We start from the raw sequence: 22,585 nt of genomic DNA on the forward strand, positions 1-22,585 counted from the left end.
CTATACGTGGACAAAAGGGGGGGCAACAATTTTTTTAATGAATTACGAAAGCCAGAATTTAAACTCAAGATCTTAGGCCATGATACCATGTTAAGCTTTATGCACTAGCAAACGCAACCAAAATTCCGAACTGTTGGAAAGGGCTAGGCAATTGATTATAGACTTCAACAAAATAAAGATAAATTCAAACATAGATGAGACCCTTCACTGTCATGTAGTCATATAACAAATGTGACTTTATTTTCTGAATATTGATAGACTAAAAGAGAATACATATTCTAGGTAAAAAGAAAGGTAGAAACTTTGCATCATGTTGGCTGACCATGTTTGGTGTTAGATCTCTCAGGTGCTAGGTATCCCGGTAGACAGCAACATCAGCGGTTATAAGTTCATTCACTTGACAACTCAGTTTAGGTAGTACAATAATGTGTCCCTGATTAGTTTCCTTTTGTTCACGGGCCTATTATTGACTGAACTGAACACTAGACACTAATAAACCACCACTGTTCTTGTAAGACAAACCCCTTCTTATGGACTTTATTGGTTCCAACCATTTTTACAGATGGTCTCAAGTGAGACAGATGGGCGTGAAATTAATATGCTCAAGGACATTGGGATAGAAATTGTAGCCAAATGTGATGGTTTGCCTCTTGCTGTCAAAGTTATGGGAGGGCTCTTGTGCCAGAAAGATAAAAAATACCATGCGTGGAAGATGGTTCTGGATGAGTCTATATGGTCAGAATCTGAAATGCCCGAAGAGCTAAACCATGCAGTATATTTAAGCTATGAAGATTTGCCTTCTTGAATGAAACAATGCTTTCTATACTACTCCCTTCTCCCTAAAACTACAGTGTTCACTAGTGACAACATCATTGGCATGTGGATTAGTGAAGGCTTTCTTCATGGAATCTCAGGCGACTTAGAAGAATTTGGAAGCAAGTACTATAAGGAGCTAATCTCGAGGAACCTGATAGAACCAGATGTAAAATATGCCACTCATTGTGTTTGCAACATGCATGATATTGTTCGCTCATTTGCTCAATTTGTGGCTAGAGATGAGGCACTAGCAGCTCACACCGGAGAAACTAGTATTGGTAGTAAACTTACTGCACAAAAGTTTCTTCGGTTATCTCTAGACAGCAAAGCATCAGAATCAGATGGGCTAAAGTGGACTTCTTTACAAACACAAAGCACACTGAGAACACTAATATCAGTTGGCCACATAAATATGAAGCATGGTGATTCTTTGGTTCATTTTCCATGTCTACGAACTTTACATATAGATTCTGGACATGTTGGTCTCTTGGTTGAATCTTTGCATGAATTCAAGCATCTGAGATACTTGTCCTTACAAAATTCTGATATATCTAGTCTGCCAGATAGCATTGGAAAGATGAAATTCTTGCAGTGCATTAACCTTGTAGGATGCAAACAATTTGTGAAACTTCCATGTAGCATTTTAAAGTTAGGGCAACTAAGGTATCTTAATTTCTATGATACTAGTATAAACAACATGCCTCGAGGATTTTGTGTTCTAACAAATTTGAGATCATTAGCTGGGTTTCCAGCCCTGGTGGATGGAGATTGGTGCAGTTTGGAAGAGTTGGGTCCTCTTTCTTGGCTCAAGAATCTTGGACTGGACAGACTAGAGAATGTAATTGCTTCCTCATCCGCAGCAAAGGCAAAGCTTGATGAGAAGGTGCGTCTTAACGACCTATCCTTATATCGTGGTAGTAGATTGGGAGATGATGGGCTGATTAAAGAGGAAAATAGCGTCTCCGGTGAAGAACAAGAACGAATAACGAAGGTGTTTGATGAGCTCTGCCCTCCACCCAGGTTAGAATATCTTGTCATCGTCGGATATTTTGGTCGACGGCTCCCAAGGTGGATGATGTCATCATTAGTTGTGCCCCTCAAGTGTTTGAGGATTCTGTTCATTCATGACCTGGCTTGCTGCAGAAAGCTTCCTGATGGCTTGTGTCAGCTCCCTTATCTAGAGTTCTTTCAGATCAACCGTGCTCTAGCCATCAAGCATGTTGGACCAGATTTCTTGCAGTCCTACCATCACCACAGTCCTCGTCCTTCCCAGGTTCTGGCTACATTTCCGAGATTGCATACGATGGATTTGATGGGAATGATGGAATGGGAGGAGTGGGAGTGGGAGGAGCAAGTGGAAGCCTTTCCTATCTTGCAGAAACTAATGCTAGTCAGCTGCAAACTGAAGTGTCTTCCTCCTGGCCTTGCCTCCCAGGCAACGACTTTGAATAAATTAACTATACACTATGTCGAGGGTCTCATCTCTCTTGAAAACTTTCCATATCTGGTCGAACTGGAAGTGGTTGGAAACCTTGACCTGGAGAGGATCACTAACTTTCCCAAACTGCAGAAGCTTACCATCCAAGACTGCCCAGAGCTGAAGGTGCTGGAGGGTGTTCCTGCACTCCAAAAGCTCATTTTCAAGGATGACGATATGGAGACACTCCCAGAATTGATGGGGGGTATAAACCTAACGCGTTTCGAGCTAGACTGCAGTCTAGCTCTGCTCACTTCCATAGCCGCCGGACAAACTGGCCCTGAGTGGGACAAGTTCAGCCGTGCTGAGCATGCTAAGGCATATGCAGGTGAAGGACGGTATGTCTTGTACAAAGCTAAACCCTACAACTTGGAGACAAATGTCAGCTCTTTCATGTCTAGAGGTGATTTAGCATTGCTTTTCATCTTAAGTTTGCAATTTATTTTGGTTATTTGTACTACTCTCTTTGTTTTTCACCTTTCATCAGTGTGTAGGAGTTCGAACATATTCCCAACAGTTCCTTTTGAATATACCATTCTAGTGTTGAACAATAAAACATGGTATTAATGTCAACATAGATGTATTACTAGCTTTTTATCTAGATAAAAATAGATGGCTGACTATTTGTTGACCAGTGCTACTTTATGATATGGCTGGAGTATATCATTTGATAAATTTCTGCTGTAGTAACTTGTTCCTACTTCCCTGCTCACATGTTATTTCTGGATCTCACAGTTTTAACTCAAATATTTGATCTCTTGCCTTGCCAGCTATGAATTGTATAATTACTCTACCGGTTTCTTCTTATGCAGGGGCCTTATCTTATTCTGACGATGCGCGAAGATTTGAGTATGTATTCAAAGTGACAAGCAAAACCTTTAGCTACATCTGCAGCTTGGTGAAAGTGCCGTCATGGGAATATACGGATAGCTACACCTTTGTTGACGGGAGGGTGCTCTCTTTAGAAGACAAAGTAGCCGTTGCACTGAGAAGGTTGTACTCTACGGAGCCATCGGAGACCCTAGAATCATCTCTTGGTGTGAACGAGTCAACCATCTTGTTGGTAACTGAGAGGTTCGTTGCTGCTGTGTACGAGCGAGGAATGCACCACGTGCACTGGCCAGACTCCAGTAAAATGGATAAGATCAAGTACATGCTTGGAAATATCCACAATATGCATAACTGCTGCGGTGTTATACATACAACTCATGTCCCATTTGGACCAAACTACGGCCATGGGAAGACTGAAAACATTATAATGCAATATTTCGTTGATCCAGAGATGAGGTTCTGGAACATTCATTTGACATCGGCAGGAAGCATGGACCAATTGAGCATTTTGCAGAATTCTAAATTCTTCAAGGAGTGCGAGAAGGGTGCTCACTTGAATGGCAGCAAGCTGAAGGCATACTTAGATGGACCAGAAGTCGGGGAGTACATAATTGGTGATGAAGGATACCCTCTTCTACCCTGGCGAATCACACCTTACCAGCAAGAAGACCTCTCAGATTCCAAGGCGGAGTTCAATAGGAGACACTCGTCAGCCACGTCATGCGCGCTGAAGGCGCTGGCAAGGTTCGAAGATACATGGAGCTGCCTGCAGGGAGAGACGCGGTGGCCGGACAATCTGGACACTCTAGAAATGATGCTTGGTGCCTGCTGCTTGTTGCATAACATAGTCATAGATATGGAGGATGATGCGGCCATGCCAAGCGTTAAGCGGGGCGATTACTGTAAGGAAGTGCGCCAGTTAGCAAATGAGTATGCTGTCAGGGCAAGGGATATGCTGTCACAATACTTCTTGATCGACAGGTCATCGAAATCAGGAGGTAATTAGCACAGCTGCTCGTACATCTTAATTAGTTCTATGCATGGTTGCTCTGTCCCCTAATTTTTCATTTTTATTCCCTCTTTTTTTTATTTGTTCCATTGGCCCGGCGGATGCAGAGTACAATGACGAAGGAACTTCATCAGTGTCAGGAGCTGAAAAGAAGGAAACAAGAAGCACAGACAAGAACATCAGAGGAATAGATGATTAAAAAAGAAAACTTCTTTCTGCGGCATCTTCCAGCTTCATTCTAGGTACGACTGCGAGGTGCTAGCACGCTATGCTTCAAGTACTATCCTCTTCTTGATTTGTTCTTTTCATTTGGAATTAATCCCATTGATAATCGCTAACTGATTAACTCTTCCAGATATACATTGGAAATGTGCTAAGCAAAGCATTAGTATCTATTAGGTGAGACTCTGCTTGGCAGATTCATTTTGCTATGCGTGGAAATGATTTTTTTTATATATATTAAACACTGGTGCATGGTCATACATCCGATACAACTAAAACCATGACTTGATCAGGCGGAAGGGAGCCTTGATCCTGCTGCTGGGGGCTTCTAAATGCTTGGATTCAAGAGGAGCGATGCAACTGAGCTTTGCATCGCTGCTGCGACATGAATTGAGCAGCAATTGCAAGTGTTGTGTACTCTGTACTTTTATGTATGGGCGATAAGCTTTCATGTGTAGTGCAGATGCATGGAGACTGCCTGTAGTTTCCATGAATCAGTTTTGTTGGTGCAAACTGAAGAATTTGCAAACATAATGGCAGGGAGTCCTGTTTGTTCAGGCCAACAATCTTATTGAAATGCAAGCCTAGTGGGGACAGGGCATTTAGCCCCGGCCCGTAAGGGGCTTTAGTTCCGGTTCACCAACCGGGACTACAGGGGCGGGACTAAAGGCCTAACCTTTAGTCCCGGCCCTGTTACAAGCCAGGACTAAAGGTGCCCCACGTGGGCGCCTCGTAGCGCCCCAGGGGCAGGACCTTTAGTCCCGGTTCGTTACACGGACCGGGACTAAAGAGTTTCAGATTTTGCTTATTTTTGGGTTTTTTTTGAATGAAATTATTTTTGGGTTTTAGGGTTTTAGGGTTACGTGTTCGGGAGATTAAAGTGATGCCTCGTTTGGTGTTCGGGAATTAGTTTTCATATAATTTAAATAGAAATAATTATGCATATATATATAAGATTAACTTATCTTACAAGCGAGCATATATATACAATTATATAGAGATCTGAATTATCGGGACTAGAGCCCGTCTATTCAACTACATGGACGAACATCAGTAATGGCCCCTAGCTACACTAAATCGTCCTTTGTCATCTATAGCTTCCGTCCTCAGAAAGGTCGCAAGCTCCTCTGCAACAGCAATCGCGCGTTTCTCTGGTAGGACCTTCGTCCTCATGGCCGTTTACTATATAGGAAGAGGAGATGAATATGAATATCAATCATGATAACAAAGAATGACGGGTAAAAATAGAGGTGTGAATGTTCATTGCTTACATCGAATCTGTGATCCTAGTGCTCAGAGGTAAACGTGCGAATGGTCTCGAAAACATAGTATCCGCATAGATGCGTCCCCCTTGGCTGCTGGTCGCACTTTACGAGAATAGAATATATATAATCAAAATAATAATCTAGCATCATAAATGTATTGAAAATAGAGGTATATCATACTACTACTTACCTAAGCCGCTCTAAAGGTCAGCTTCTCAGGCTCGATACCGGGAGTCACGCACTTGAACCGCTTCCAAACCCTGCCCGACAAGGATAATGATTTGCTAAGTTTTTCATTAATTGATATATCAGAAAATCAACGAAAGAGACCGATAGAGCGCAAGAATGATTGAAATTACCCTTGGAGCATGTCCTGCAGGCTTTGGAACTGTTCCAAGGGTCTCAATAATGGGTCGAAGGCATCAACTCTTCCCTTATCGATTTGAATGTCCAACAGAATCCAATGCAAGTTGCACATGTATATATATATATATATATATATATATATTTGTGTGTGTGTGTGTGTGTGTTAGTAACGTATAAGTGAATGACCACAACAGAGTAAAGACCCTCACCTGAAGTTGTATGGAAACAGTATGTGGTCACAGAAATTTTGATCTGTTAGAAACCTTAGAAGGTTTTCCTCCGTCTCCTTGGGTTTATCAGTTAGCGTCGCTATATGTATTTTATCTGGGTCAATAAACCCAATATTTAGGATGTTCTTACTTTTACAATCCAGAATCTTCATTCTGCATAATAGAGTACAAGTTATATATAGACAATGAATTGAAATAACTAAACAAGTTATATGTAGACAACGAATTGAAAAACTTACAGACAATAGCAACTCATAAGCGATTTGTCGAGGGCGTCGCCATTGTACATCTGGAAGAGTTCATCAATGTCGATATGTATTTCTTCGGGGCGGCCGTAGTACTCCCGTGGGACACTCACTACGATCATCGTTCTCCCATTCTTTGATTCACTTAAGTACCATGTATGCAAGTAACGCATATTTGTTGGGAGATCATCTTTGCTGACCAAAGGCTCTCCCATGACAAACTGTGGCTTAGGGGCTACCACAGCCTTGGGTAACCTGTCGTCTTGGGAAGCCAGAACATCTTCAACCGAGACACCCCATTCAGCCACCCACTTCTTTGCTAATTCAAAATCTTGCACCTGCACCGGAGGGGGAACATTCTCGGTTAACACCTTGAGGGGTGGGATCGACTGTTTGGCCTGTTGTCCAAGTTGAGGAACGTCTGATTTTTTCTTGCATGTAGTTGAACTTGATTTGCTCCCACTTGCACTTGCACGTGATCTGCTCTTTTTCACTTCCTTCTGCAATGTGCGTGTATAGTCATCAGGCTTATGGTGTAAGTCATACTGTGATGGAAGGGTCGTGAAGTATTTTGCAAATGCTATTTGCTTCTCGGTGTATTCCAGGCGGGGCTCGGGTTCCTTCTTTTTCATCTGCGCATCATGATGTTCCTTTGCTATCCTGGCGTTTTCCTCGGGGGTACGATCATAAGGTCTGATAGGAAGATTAGCATGAGGTACCTTTGGGAGGGGCGAACGTTTGCGCTTTGGGGGGCTCCGTCGCTTAGAAATCATCGGCGGAGCGTTCTTGGTGGCACGCTTCCGCTTAGTATCCTGTGCGGGCGGCGGCGGAGACGGACGACCCAAGTCCGGCGGCGGTGATCGAGATGGACTCGTGTTGTGCTAGCCGACGTCATGTGGAGGGCTTGGAGGTAATGGAGCTGTAGGTGACCTGCGACGACTCAGAGGCGCTGTTGTCCTTGGGGCCGAGCCTGGAAGCTTGATGTAGTTCTTATCCCATAGGATGACTCCACCCAGTACTTCTCCGAGTGTCCTCTCATCTTCGGGTCCAGCTATGTCGAGCTCCATATCATGAAACCCCGCCATGATTTCATCCACCCCGACTTTAGCAAAGCCAGTTGGAATCTCACGGCCACGCCAGCGTGCATCAGGGCCAGAAGGTAAAGCTTGTCCGACGGCCACCTTCATGGATATGTTCTTGAACTTCTGATGGAGTTCACATGATGTTGACTCCTTGATTCCATCCACGGGGTAGCCGGGACCGCCCTCTATCATTCTTCGTGCATCGTCGGGTGGGGCCTCAGATTCAGCCACGCTCCTTTTCCGCTTAGATGGGGCGCCGGTAATATCAAGTGCAGGATCTTCCTGGCGCGTAACTCCTCTAAGCTCATCAATCTGCTTCTGTTGCTCGTTAATCCTAGCAAGCAACTGGTTGAACTTGTCATTCTCCTCATCCTGCTGCCGCTTCTTTGCTCTCTCTCGGCTTCTGTAAGTGTCTTGGTCTCTGGCAAACCCAAGCCACCACGGGTAAGAAGGACCGAAGCCTCGCGTTCGTCCTCAATGTTCGTCATTGCCGAGGACCAGTGTGAGCAAATCTTTCTCTCTATCTGCAGTGAAATTTCTTTTTCCCTCCTTAATTTCTTTCACTATCCTTTTCCAATTCTCCCTGGGTATCCTAAGACCGTCAGTGCAGATGAGGTCCCCTGTTTTTTCGTCGTACGACCCACCATGCGCAAGGAACCAATTTCTTGCTCTCAATTCCCACTCATCACGGAGTGGTTCAGGTACGATGCCTTTATCTAGCAGATCTTGCTCTTTCTTATCCCACTTTGGGATGGCAGTCTCATAGCCCCCTGGCCCTAGCTTGTGGTGATATTTCTTCTTGTCGGCATTTATCTTGTTCTTTTCTGATAATGCATGTGCATCTTCTGACTCCTTGTACTCTTGAAATGCCTTCCAGTGATTCGCCTGCTTGGCTAGATACCCCTCGAATACTGGCACTTTCTTTGTCTTCAGATAGTTTTTCCATAGCTTCTTCTTCCAGCTACGGAACAGTTCGACCATCTTCTTTAGAGTCCACTGCTTGACTTTGGCCCTCAGTTTGTGTGCGGCGTCTTCATTCTCACATTCTGGCAGGTTGAAATGTGACATGAGATCATTCCAAAGATTTTCTTTGTACCTTTCGGCGACATAGTCACTATCGGCTGCCCCTTTGCGCTTGTTCCACTCCCGAACGCTGACCGGGACGTGATCCCTAATGAGAACTCCGCATTGCTTCTTGAATGTGTCAGCAGCATTCTTAGGAAGCTTGGGTTCGCCCGTAGGCAATATCACCTCAAAGGTGTAATGCGTCCGTGCATCCAACTTTCTAGTCGGGCCTCGTTTCGTAGCTTTGCTCGATGTGGAGGCCTAAGAGGGAGAAACATTCGTCAAATGAATGTATATGTATAAAATATAGAGCTATCTCCAATATTTTTCACATATTACAAGTGATTGTCGAACTTCATATGCATACCTCGCCGGACTTTATTATTTCTTCACCGGCTTCTCCATCAGTGGACCTATCACCTTCTCCGTCATTGGACCTATCTCCTGCCCCATCGGCTTCATCTTGGTGTCGCTCGACCTCCATTCCATATCCGGAGGGGTTTAGATATGATGACGGAGATTCAGCTGGTTCAACGTCGGGGCCGTCTTTGATTATATCTTCGAAAAGTTCTTCCTCTTCGAGGTTCCTGATATGTGGATCCATAGTTCTGCAAAAAACGGATTCTCTTAACCTTTGTACCAAAAAAGAATTATTCAATCACGAAATCCGTTCCAAAACAACTTTAGTCACGGGTCGTGGCTCCATCCGGGACTCCTAGATTTCTGCATAGTATTCAAAGTAGGAGTACTTTTCCAATTTGAGCATTCAATAAGCAAAACCAAATCGTAAAATAAAGTAGTATTCAAATTAGCATGCATTCAATTATAAGCAAATGCATCATCTCTTTTGTCTGTACATCGTCGAATATTATCACTAATACTCCTCGAATACTATCATACATATAGCATCACTGATACATCTAGAACCGTTGCGCCCGACGGGTATCGGCGCGGGCGGTGGACACCCAAAGAGAAGGAACCATCACAGGATCATAGCTCCAGTGAGATCCCCGAAGAACCTGCCAGGTATGCTCGAACCTGCCCTCCAACGCAACCATGTAGCGACGGACGTGCTCATCCTCCTCGCCGACATGGTGACGTACCACCTCCGCGGTGTCCGGAAGCCTCGGCACCCTCACTGGCCCACGCGACCGCCACCAAACAAGGATCGGGTCAACGATGGGCTGGCTCCTCACCAACCTACGCCCCCCGGAAGGTAGCACCTCCCAATACCAGCCGGGCGGAGCCCAGTCCCGGACAGGGCCCCTCTGATCAAGCAGTTGTCCTCCGCCGAGTCGACGACGAGGATGCGGGATAGGCATCGTAAAATGAACTAAAAAATAAAATAGTTCTATTAATTTTCTTGCTAAAAATAAACTATTAACACTTAAGCATATACAATAGCAAAATTAAACTATTAACACTTAAGCATATACAATAGCAAAATTAAGCAATAATCTAAGAAACACTATTAACACTTAAGCATATACACTATACAATATTTCTTCTTCTTGTAACCCTAAACTAATTTTTCCTCTTCTTCTATTTTTCCTCTTCTTCTACTTCTTCTTCTACTTCTACTTCTCCTCTTCTTCTACTACTTCTCCTCTTCTCTTCTTCTACTTCTCCTCTTCTATTCTTCTACTTCTTCCTCTGCTTCTCCTCTCCTCCTCTTCTTATTCTCCTTTTTCTTCTTTTCTTCTCCTCCTCTTCTTATTTTCCTTTTTCCTAATTCTAAATATTACTAACCCTAATAATCTAGCAAAACCTAATAACAATAGGAATTAAATGACAAAAAAAATCTTTTTCTTCTTTTCTTCCCTTTCTCTTCCTTTCTTCTCCTTTTTCTTCCTTTCTTCTCCTTTTTCTTCCTTTCTTCTCCTTTTTCTTCTTTTTCTTCTTTTCTTATCCTTTTTCTTCTTTTCTTCTACTGGCCGAAGTGTTGGGGAGGAGGGGGCGGCGGGCTTACCGGCCGGAGGTGTCGATGGCGCTCGGCGAGGAGGACGGTGCGGCGCACGGCGAGGAGGACGGCGGCGACGGCGAGGAGGACGGCAGGCGGCGGCGAGCAGGACGGCGGGCAGCCTGACGACGTCGTCGAGTTCGTCGCTGTGCCGCGCCGGGCAGGAGAACGAGGAAGAAGGAGAGAAGGAAATGCGATTTGGGTTGGAAATTTTTTAACTCCCGCTTATATAGGTGGATCTTTAGTCCCGGTTCGGGGCTCGATCCGGGACTACAGATCCCCTTTAGTCCCGGGTGGAGCCACGACCCGGGACTAAAGGCCCTTTTTTGGCAGACCAGAAGGCGGGAAGCACGGGCCTTTAGTCTCGGCGCGGCGCTCCAACCGGGACTAAAGGGGGTCTTTAGTCCCGGGGCGTGGCTCCACCCGGGACTACAGCCCCTCCTCGGCTGTACGATAAATTTAGTCCCACCTCGCCCAGCGAGGGGGACTAGCACTTGTTTATAAGCCCCGTCGCAGCTTCTCCATCGAGCTCCTCTCTAAAGCAGGCTTACGGGCATAAACTAACTGAAAATTGAAACTATATTCGAAAATATGGAGAAAATTCAACCTGAATTCAAAGTGAGTTCACTTTGAAATTAGATTGAATTTTCTCTATAAATTCTTATATAGTTTCAATTTTTTTCTATTTTCATAATTAATAATTTTGACTATCCAAACTATTATCTATTTTGTTATTTTCAATTAAAAACTATGTTTATTAAAAATTCTTTTTGCATATTTGAGAATTTGACAAAACTATGATAATGAAAAGTGTTTTAAATTGAATAAATAATGCAAAACTATTTTCTATTTTCATAATTAATAATTTTGACTATCCAAACTATTATCTATTTTGTTATTTTCAATTAAAAACTATGTTTATTAAAAATTCTTTTTGCATATTTGAGAATTTGACAAAACTATGATAATGAAAAGTGTTTGAAATTGAATAAATAATGCAAAACTATTTTCTATTTTCATAATTAATAATTTTGACTATCCAAACTATTATCTATTTTGTTATTTTCAATTAAAAACTATGTTTATTAAAAATTCTTTTTGCATATTTGAGAATTTGACAAAACTATGATAATGAAAAGTGTTTGAAATTGAATAAATAATGCAAAACTATTTTCTATTTTCATAATTAATAATTTTGACTATCCAAACTATTATCTATTTTGTTATTTTTAATTAAAAACTATGTTTATTAAAAATTCTTTTTGCATATTTGAGAATTTGACAAAACTATGATAATGAAAAGTGTTTGAAATTGAATAAATAATGCAAAAATATTTTCTATTTTCAAAAGTAATTATTTTGACTATCCAAACTATTATCTATTTTGTTATTTTCAATTAAAAACTATGTTTATTAAAAATTCTTTTTGCATATTTGAGAATTTGACAAAACTATGATAATGAAAAGTGTTTGAAATTGAATAAATAATGCAAAACTATTTTCTATTTTCATAATTAATAATTTTGACTATCCAAACTATTATCTATTTTGTTATTTTCAATTAAAAACTATGTTTATTAAAATTCTTTTTGCATATTTGAGAATTTGACAAAACTATGATAATGAAAAGTGTTTGAAATTGAATAAATAATGCAAAACTATTTTCTATTTTCAAAAGTAATTATTTTAACTATCCAAACTATTAACTTTTTTTTTGAGGTAGTTGACCCTGAAATTGAAAAGCACTACAAATGAACTCTGAAAATGTTGAAATTTGGCATGCTATCATCATTTCACCCACATAGCATGTGTTAAAAAGTTGAGAGGGCTACGACAAAAACTGGATGCACTTCGTGTACAAAATGGACAATCTCTCTCGAAGTATCAGCATTTCGAACGAGAACTCATCTCTTACAAAGGGATTTCATTTTTTTGAACTTATTTGAACTCCATACTTTTTGTGTGTTCAAAATGCACCATTCAAAGGCACATCACAAAATTTCAATAATTTCTGACTTCATTTGGTATTCTTCGTGCATTAACTTTTTTTTTTGAGGAAGTTGACCCTGAAATTGAAAAGCACTACAAATGAACTCTGAAAATGTTGAAATTTGGCATGTTATAATCATTTCACCAACATAGCATGTGTTAAAAAGTTGAGAGGGCTACGACAAAAACTGGATGCACTTCGTGTACAAAACGGACAATCTCTCTCGAAGTATCAGCGTTTCGAACGAGAACTCATCTCTTACAAAGGGATTTCATTTTTTTGAACTTATTTGAACTCCATACTTTTTGTGTGTTCAAAATGCACCATTCAAAGGCACATCACAAAATTTCAACAATTTCTGACTTCATTTGGTATTCTTCGTGCATTAACTTATTTTTTTTGAGGTAGTTGACCCTGAAATCGAAAAGCACTACAAATGAACTCTGAAAATGTTGAAATTTGGCATGCTATCATCATTTCACCCACATAGCATGTGTTAAAAAGTTGAGAGGGCTACGACAAAAACTGGATGCACTTCGTGTACAAAACGGACAATCTCTCTCGAAGTATCAGCGTTTCGAACGAGAACTCATCTGTTACAAAGGGATTTCATTTTTTTGAACTTATTTGAACTCCATACTTTTTGTGTGTTCAAAATGCACCATTCAAAGGCACATCACAAAATTTCAACAATTTCTGACTTCATTTGGTATTCTTCGTGCATTAACTTATTTTTTTAGGTAGTTGACCCTGAAATCGAAAAGCACTACAAATGAACTCTGAAAATGTTGAAATTTGGCATGCTATCATCATTTCATCCACATAGCATGTGTTAAAAAGTTGAGAGGGCTACGACAAAAACTGGATGCACTTCGTGTACAAAACGGACAATCTCGCTCGAAGTATGAGCGTTTCGAACGAGAACTCATCTCTTACAAAGGGATTTCATTTTTTTGAACTTATTTGAACTCCATACTTTTTGTGTCTTCAAAATGCACCATTGAAAGGCACATCACAAAATTTCAACAATTTCTGACTTCATTTGGTATTATTCGTGCATTTACTTTTTTTTTGAGCTAGTTGATCCTGAAATTGAAAAGCACTACAAATGAACTCTGAAAATGTTGAAAGTTGGCATGCTATCATCATTTCACCCACATAGCATGTGTTAAAAAGTTGAGAGGGCCACGACAAAAACTGGATGCACTTCGTGTACAAAACGGACAATCTCTCTCGAAGTATCAGCGTTTCGAACGAGAACTCATCTCTTACAAAGGGATTTCATTTTTTTGAACTTATTTGAACTCCATGCTTTTTGTGTGTTCAAAATGCACCATTTAAAGGCTCATCACAAAATTTCAACAATTTCATATATGGTGGACACTAGCTCACCTATGGTATATGGTGGACATTCTTCTTCTCTCATATATGGTGGACACTAGCTCACCTGATTTTTCAACCGTCGATGATGGTCGCTACTCCTACTTCCCCTAGTGCATAACCAATATCTAGCACAAGGAGAAGAAGGAGAAACGACCCCCCACAGCAACAGTCGACATTCTTCTTCTCTCATGTATGGTGGACACTCCCTCACCTGATTTTTCGACCGTCGATGATGGTCGCTACTCCTTCTTCCCCTAGTGCATAACAAATATCTAGCACAAAGAGAAGAAGGAGAAGCAACCCCCACAACAACAGTCGGCATTCTTCTTCTCTCATGTATGGTGGACACTCCCTCACCTGATTTTTTGACCATCGATGATGGTCGCTATTCCTTCTTTCCCTAATGCATAACAAATATCTAGCACAAGGAGAAGAAGGAAAAGCGGCCCCCACAACAAAAGTGGTTCCGCGGCACGCCACGTGGGACTAATGGTGTTTCATTTTTAAATGACTGTTTTAATCAAAAACATATCTGTTACAAAAGGGATTTCATTTTTTGAACTTATTTGAACTGAAGACTTTTTGTATATATATGTGGTCGAAATGCATGATACCATGATATTCACCTTTCGGAGGTTGTCGAAGATCGTCATCACTCCGCTCTTTATATTCACCTTGCATCCATTCTCATCAAGCTTCCCAATAGAGATGATGTTGTTGCGCAGTCTTGGGATGTAGTACACTCCGGTGAGTATGCGATGTTCGCCTGTGAGACCCTCAAAGAGGACAGATCCTTGCCCGCAAATCTCCACAGCTGAACCATCACCGAACTTGACCGAGCCTTCAACATCGTATTCCAGCTCGAGGAATTTCTCCTTGCACCCCGTCATGTGGTTACTGGCACCCGTGTCGAGATACCACGACACGTTCTGATCACCGGATAACTTTGGTGTCACTTTTTCCTCATGAAGTAGCACCTTCCGGCTTGGTTTCACAACCACTGTTTCAGCGAGATCACAAACTTCGGCCATCAGAAGACCTGGACCTTCGTCTTCCAGCTTTGCCAAATTTGTCTTGATCTCCCGCTTGTTAGGCTTTGGACAATCCTTCGCAAAGTGACCCATCTTATTGCAGTTATAGCACTTGACCTCGGACAAATCCAAGTTCCGTGGTTTCTCCTCTTTAGATTGGCCCGCCTTACCACGACCTTGTGGTTTGCCTTTTCCGGTTTGTCCATCGTCCTTCGTGTTGCTTGAGCCTTCGCCACCGTCACGCCTTCCTTTGCTACTTGGGGCCTCCAATCTGCGCACGAGTACATGAGTTGGTCACTACCTCCTCCTTTGCCTTTCCGACAGCCACGAGCATTCTCTTCCCATGTCCGCAATCGTCCGATCGCCTCCGTTATGGTCATGTCGTCGATGTCGTAAAGCTGCTCGAGCGTGCCGATGATGTACGTGAGTTTATCAGTGACTGAACTGAAAAACTTCTCCACGATCTCGATCTCATCGAGCTTTGCATCAAGCGCGCGGATCTCTCCCACCAAAGTAGTAAGACGCATGGCGTAGTCATTCACCAATTCAGTTTCCTCCATCTGCAACTTGTGAAATTGGCGCTTCAGCACTTGTGCCCGAGCCTTGGTGACGCGATCTTCTCCGATCCTCATCTCCTTGAGTGCGTTCCACGCCTCTCTTGCCGTCTCAAACTCCGCAAATGTCATCAACACGGAATCCGGCACAGACTGGGCTATGGCGGCCATGGCACCTTCGTCGCGCTCCTCGTCGACGTCGTCGTCCGTGATGGCCTCCCACACTCGAAGGGATCGAAGAATAATCTTCATCTTCACCGCCCACACGCCGTAGTTGGCGTCGGTGAGCATCGGGTACTGGATGGGGATGTTGCGATGCGCCTGGACGTTGGCGCCGCTCGTTCCTCCACCACTGGTTGCTGACTTGACGCCCTTCTTCACCTTGTCGCCCTTCTTGTTCGCCTTGGCACCGCCGCTGCCGGACATGACCGACTCAGCGTTGCTGTCCGTCATCGTAGATCGTAGATCGTCGAGGCTCTGATACCAATTGTTGGTTTTGAACCGTAGATCAAATCAGCAGGCAGCAGCACTCCAACACTCCTACGTGCAAAGCTAGCTTGTGAAGCTAACACGCACACACGTGGATGGATCTTCTTTCTAGCTAGTTGCACGCTGTGCTTGATCGATCCAGCGGAAACTCTCGGCGGAAACTCTCGTGCTGTAGCGAACGAATCAACAGGAACAAAACTGGTTTTGGTGGTGCTTCAACTTGCACCGTTTGTTTGTCTTTGATTGCTATATAAAGAGATACATCGTTGCCGCGTCCAACGCGTTGCCGTCCGAGTCGGCAACCAACACGACGCAACTCCGGATTATACGTACAGGTACGTTGCCGGTTTATACACGTGATCGTTTCCTAAACAGGCTTTGTAAACTTAATACTAAACTATTTAGGACTTTGCTACAACTAGGTTAATTACTAGAGTCACGTGGGGAATATGCTATGCTTTCACCACTGCCCTAAACTATCCTCTCTAATCACTACTCAAAAACTACAGTACCCCAACTCGTGAACTCCTCTTTTAGAAAGAAGGCTCGAGACAAGCTTGTCAGGAATTGCAAGATACTTCCTCTGTCCCATAATATAGAAGTATTTTTTATAATACACTAGTGTTAAAAATGCTTTTATATTATGGGACGAAGGGAATACATAATTGCTGAGAGCCAGTTTACAGTACAAGACACTCCACAAGCAAAAAAGAAATGTAAAAGATTAAGAACAGCTGTACTAAGGCATTGCCATACATGCTTGAACATCGAAGCAGAAGGTCGAAACAACTAGAGTGTCGCCCAACGCTAAGAGAACAAACTAACCGTTGACGACATCAGGAGCCAAAAGACCACACAACCTCCTTCTCGCTCGTCTAAGAGGGACCCTTCCCCCTTGTCCAGACTCGACGACACCACACCATCAGACGAAAGGAGGCGCTCACCATAGAGCTAGAAGGAGAACCGGCTTATTCAAAACACCCTCGCCAGTCAACCGTACACAACCACCTCGTCAGTGAGATGTCCTAGTCTATTGCCAAGCCACTGCCCACAACAAGTCAAGCAGAGTGGGGGAACCTGCAGGAAGAAGAACCAGGAATGGAATCGAAGCTGTAGGCCTACGAAGGTGGCGGGTGACATAGGAGAGTTCTACCAACGCCGAAGAGCCAGATCGCTACGCATCGCCACAACGTTGTTGCGAGGGATCGAGGGCAACGACCCATTGTCCAGCGAGCTGACACGGGCGGCTGAGCTCACATGATCACACACACTGCCAAAAACGTTCTTTTTTATGGGATGGAGGGAGTAGTTATCAAGAATAAACATTCTTATAATGCTGAAAAAGTGATACTCCCACTACATAACATGTTAGTATGTATGTGAGCACAAAAGAATTAGTTGGCTGGTTAAAAAATACCCATGAACTTGAATCAAAATGCACCCAACACGGAACATATTTTTGGTGTGAGTTCAGATGATAATTTAATCAATTGGAACAAAAGACACTAAAAGTCATTAATCAACAGGATAAAAGATCTTCTAACTCACAACATAAAAAATTGAGTTGTTGGAGTAATATATTAGTATTTGTTAGAAAAGGCAAACAAGCTAGAACAAAAATTAGTATGAACAAATTTGATTGGGAGAGTGTGTGCACAATCCCACACCCAGCAGGTTCAAACCTCTGCGGGTGAGAATTTTGATCCATGCTGATGTTGTACTATCCTTTATAGTATTCCTTAGAAAACTTATGCTTATTTGGAAATTGGATTATAAAAAGAATATATTATGTATGTTAAGCTTCATGCAGTAGCCAACGCAAGACTCAGATGTATGACTCATAAGGTCTATACGTGGACAAAAGGGGGGGCAACAATTTTTTTAATGAATTACGAAAGCCAGAATTTAAACTCAAGATCTTAGGCCATGATACCATGTTAAGCTTTATGCACTAGCAAACGCAACCAAAATTCCGAACTGTTGGAAAGGGCTAGGCAATTGATTATAGACTTCAACAAAATAAAGATAAATTCAAACATAGATGAGACCCTTCACTGTCATGTAGTCATATAACAAATGTGACTTTATTTTCTGAATATTGATAGACTAAAAGAGAATACATATTCTAGGTAAAAAGAAAGGTAGAAACTTTGCATCATGTTGGCTGACCATGTTTGGTGTTAGATCTCTCAGGTGCTAGGTATCCCGGTAGACAGCAACATCAGCGGTTATAAGTTCATTCACTTGACAACTCAGTTTAGGTAGTACAATAATGTGTCCCTGATTAGTTTCCTTTTGTTCACGGGCCTATTATTGACTGAACTGAACACTAGACACTAATAAACCACCACTGTTCTTGTAAGACAAACCCCTTCTTATGGACTTTATTGGTTCCAACCATTTTTACAGATGGTCTCAAGTGAGACAGATGGGCGTGAAATTAATATGCTCAAGGACATTGGGATAGAAATTGTAGCCAAATGTGATGGTTTGCCTCTTGCTGTCAAAGTTATGGGAGGGCTCTTGTGCCAGAAAGATAAAAAATACCATGCGTGGAAGATGGTTCTGGATGAGTCTATATGGTCAGAATCTGAAATGCCCGAAGAGCTAAACCATGCAGTATATTTAAGCTATGAAGATTTGCCTTCTTGAATGAAACAATGCTTTCTATACTACTCCCTTCTCCCTAAAACTACAGTGTTCACTAGTGACAACATCATTGGCATGTGGATTAGTGAAGGCTTTCTTCATGGAATCTCAGGCGACTTAGAAGAATTTGGAAGCAAGTACTATAAGGAGCTAATCTCGAGGAACCTGATAGAACCAGATGTAAAATATGCCACTCATTGTGTTTGCAACATGCATGATATTGTTCGCTCATTTGCTCAATTTGTGGCTAGAGATGAGGCACTAGCAGCTCACACCGGAGAAACTAGTATTGGTAGTAAACTTACTGCACAAAAGTTTCTTCGGTTATCTCTAGACAGCAAAGCATCAGAATCAGATGGGCTAAAGTGGACTTCTTTACAAACACAAAGCACACTGAGAACACTAATATCAGTTGGCCACATAAATATGAAGCATGGTGATTCTTTGGTTCATTTTCCATGTCTACGAACTTTACATATAGATTCTGGACATGTTGGTCTCTTGGTTGAATCTTTGCATGAATTCAAGCATCTGAGATACTTGTCCTTACAAAATTCTGATATATCTAGTCTGCCAGATAGCATTGGAAAGATGAAATTCTTGCAGTGCATTAACCTTGTAGGATGCAAACAATTTGTGAAACTTCCATGTAGCATTTTAAAGTTAGGGCAACTAAGGTATCTTAATTTCTATGATACTAGTATAAACAACATGCCTCGAGGATTTTGTGTTCTAACAAATTTGAGATCATTAGCTGGGTTTCCAGCCCTGGTGGATGGAGATTGGTGCAGTTTGGAAGAGTTGGGTCCTCTTTCTTGGCTCAAGAATCTTGGACTGGACAGACTAGAGAATGTAATTGCTTCCTCATCCGCAGCAAAGGCAAAGCTTGATGAGAAGGTGCGTCTTAACGACCTATCCTTATATCGTGGTAGTAGATTGGGAGATGATGGGCTGATTAAAGAGGAAAATAGCGTCTCCGGTGAAGAACAAGAACGAATAACGAAGGTGTTTGATGAGCTCTGCCCTCCACCCAGGTTAGAATATCTTGTCATCGTCGGATATTTTGGTCGACGGCTCCCAAGGTGGATGATGTCATCATTAGTTGTGCCCCTCAAGTGTTTGAGGATTCTGTTCATTCATGACCTGGCTTGCTGCAGAAAGCTTCCTGATGGCTTGTGTCAGCTCCCTTATCTAGAGTTCTTTCAGATCAACCGTGCTCTAGCCATCAAGCATGTTGGACCAGATTTCTTGCAGTCCTACCATCACCACAGTCCTCGTCCTTCCCAGGTTCTGGCTACATTTCCGAGATTGCATACGATGGATTTGATGGGAATGATGGAATGGGAGGAGTGGGAGTGGGAGGAGCAAGTGGAAGCCTTTCCTATCTTGCAGAAACTAATGCTAGTCAGCTGCAAACTGAAGTGTCTTCCTCCTGGCCTTGCCTCCCAGGCAACGACTTTGAATAAATTAACTATACACTATGTCGAGGGTCTCATCTCTCTTGAAAACTTTCCATATCTGGTCGAACTGGAAGTGGTTGGAAACCTTGACCTGGAGAGGATCACTAACTTTCCCAAACTGCAGAAGCTTACCATCCAAGACTGCCCAGAGCTGAAGGTGCTGGAGGGTGTTCCTGCACTCCAAAAGCTCATTTTCAAGGATGACGATATGGAGACACTCCCAGAATTGATGGGGGGTATAAACCTAACGCGTTTCGAGCTAGACTGCAGTCTAGCTCTGCTCACTTCCATAGCCGCCGGACAAACTGGCCCTGAGTGGGACAAGTTCAGCCGTGCTGAGCATGCTAAGGCATATGCAGGTGAAGGACGGTATGTCTTGTACAAAGCTAAACCCTACAACTTGGAGACAAATGTCAGCTCTTTCATGTCTAGAGGTGATTTAGCATTGCTTTTCATCTTAAGTTTGCAATTTATTTTGGTTATTTGTACTACTCTCTTTGTTTTTCACCTTTCATCAGTGTGTAGGAGTTCGAACATATTCCCAACAGTTCCTTTTGAATATACCATTCTAGTGTTGAACAATAAAACATGGTATTAATGTCAACATAGATGTATTACTAGCTTTTTATCTAGATAAAAATAGATGGCTGACTATTTGTTGACCAGTGCTACTTTATGATATGGCTGGAGTATATCATTTGATAAATTTCTGCTGTAGTAACTTGTTCCTACTTCCCTGCTCACATGTTATTTCTGGATCTCACAGTTTTAACTCAAATATTTGATCTCTTGCCTTGCCAGCTATGAATTGTATAATTACTCTACCGGTTTCTTCTTATGCAGGGGCCTTATCTTATTCTGACGATGCGCGAAGATTTGAGTATGTATTCAAAGTGACAAGCAAAACCTTTAGCTACATCTGCAGCTTGGTGAAAGTGCCGTCATGGGAATATACGGATAGCTACACCTTTGTTGACGGGAGGGTGCTCTCTTTAGAAGACAAAGTAGCCGTTGCACTGAGAAGGTTGTACTCTACGGAGCCATCGGAGACCCTAGAATCATCTCTTGGTGTGAACGAGTCAACCATCTTGTTGGTAACTGAGAGGTTCGTTGCTGCTGTGTACGAGCGAGGAATGCACCACGTGCACTGGCCAGACTCCAGTAAAATGGATAAGATCAAGTACATGCTTGGAAATATCCACAATATGCATAACTGCTGCGGTGTTATACATACAACTCATGTCCCATTTGGACCAAACTACGGCCATGGGAAGACTGAAAACATTATAATGCAATATTTCGTTGATCCAGAGATGAGGTTCTGGAACATTCATTTGACATCGGCAGGAAGCATGGACCAATTGAGCATTTTGCAGAATTCTAAATTCTTCAAGGAGTGCGAGAAGGGTGCTCACTTGAATGGCAGCAAGCTGAAGGCATACTTAGATGGACCAGAAGTCGGGGAGTACATAATTGGTGATGAAGGATACCCTCTTCTACCCTGGCGAATCACACCTTACCAGCAAGAAGACCTCTCAGATTCCAAGGCGGAGTTCAATAGGAGACACTCGTCAGCCACGTCATGCGCGCTGAAGGCGCTGGCAAGGTTCGAAGATACATGGAGCTGCCTGCAGGGAGAGACGCGGTGGCCGGACAATCTGGACACTCTAGAAATGATGCTTGGTGCCTGCTGCTTGTTGCATAACATAGTCATAGATATGGAGGATGATGCGGCCATGCCAAGCGTTAAGCGGGGCGATTACTGTAAGGAAGTGCGCCAGTTAGCAAATGAGTATGCTGTCAGGGCAAGGGATATGCTGTCACAATACTTCTTGATCGACAGGTCATCGAAATCAGGAGGTAATTAGCACAGCTGCTCGTACATCTTAATTAGTTCTATGCATGGTTGCTCTGTCCCCTAATTTTTCATTTTTATTCCCTCTTTTTTTTATTTGTTCCGTTGGCCCGGCGGATGCAGAGTACAATGACGAAGGAACTTCATCAGTGTCAGGAGCTGAAAAGAAGGAAACAAGAAGCACAGACAAGAACATCAGAGGAAGAGATGATTAAAAAAGAAAACTTCTTTCTGCGGCATCTTCCAGCTTCATTCTAGGTACGACTGCGAGGTGCTAGCACGCTATGCTTCAAGTACTATCCTCTTCTTGATTTGTTCTTTTCAATTGGAATTAATCCCATTGATAATCGCTAACTGATTAACTCTTCTAGATATACATTGGAAATGTGATAAGCAAAGCATTAGTATCTATTAGGTGAGACTCTGCTTGGCAGATTCATTTTGCTATGCGTGGAAATGTTTTTTTTTGATATATTAAACACTGGTGCATGGTCGTACATCCGATACAACTAAAACCATGACTTGATCAGGTGGAAGGGAGGCCTTGATCCTGCTGCTGGGGGCTTCTAAATGCTTGGATTCAAGAGGAGCGATGCAACTGAGCTT

General features: G+C 42.5%; 2 pseudogenes; both read left to right on the forward strand.

Moving 5' to 3' along the window:
* Window positions 1-562: 562 nt before the first annotated feature.
* Window positions 563-4,571, forward strand: LOC123403518 (annotated as a pseudogene).
* A 13,853-nt stretch (window positions 4,572-18,424) lies between these two features.
* Window positions 18,425-22,236, forward strand: LOC123403453 (annotated as a pseudogene).
* The last annotated feature ends 349 nt before the right edge of the window (window positions 22,237-22,585 follow it).

Source organism: Hordeum vulgare, chromosome 6H (genome assembly GCF_904849725.1).
Source record: "Hordeum vulgare subsp. vulgare chromosome 6H, MorexV3_pseudomolecules_assembly, whole genome shotgun sequence".
Lineage (NCBI taxonomy): Eukaryota > Viridiplantae > Streptophyta > Magnoliopsida > Poales > Poaceae > Hordeum > Hordeum vulgare.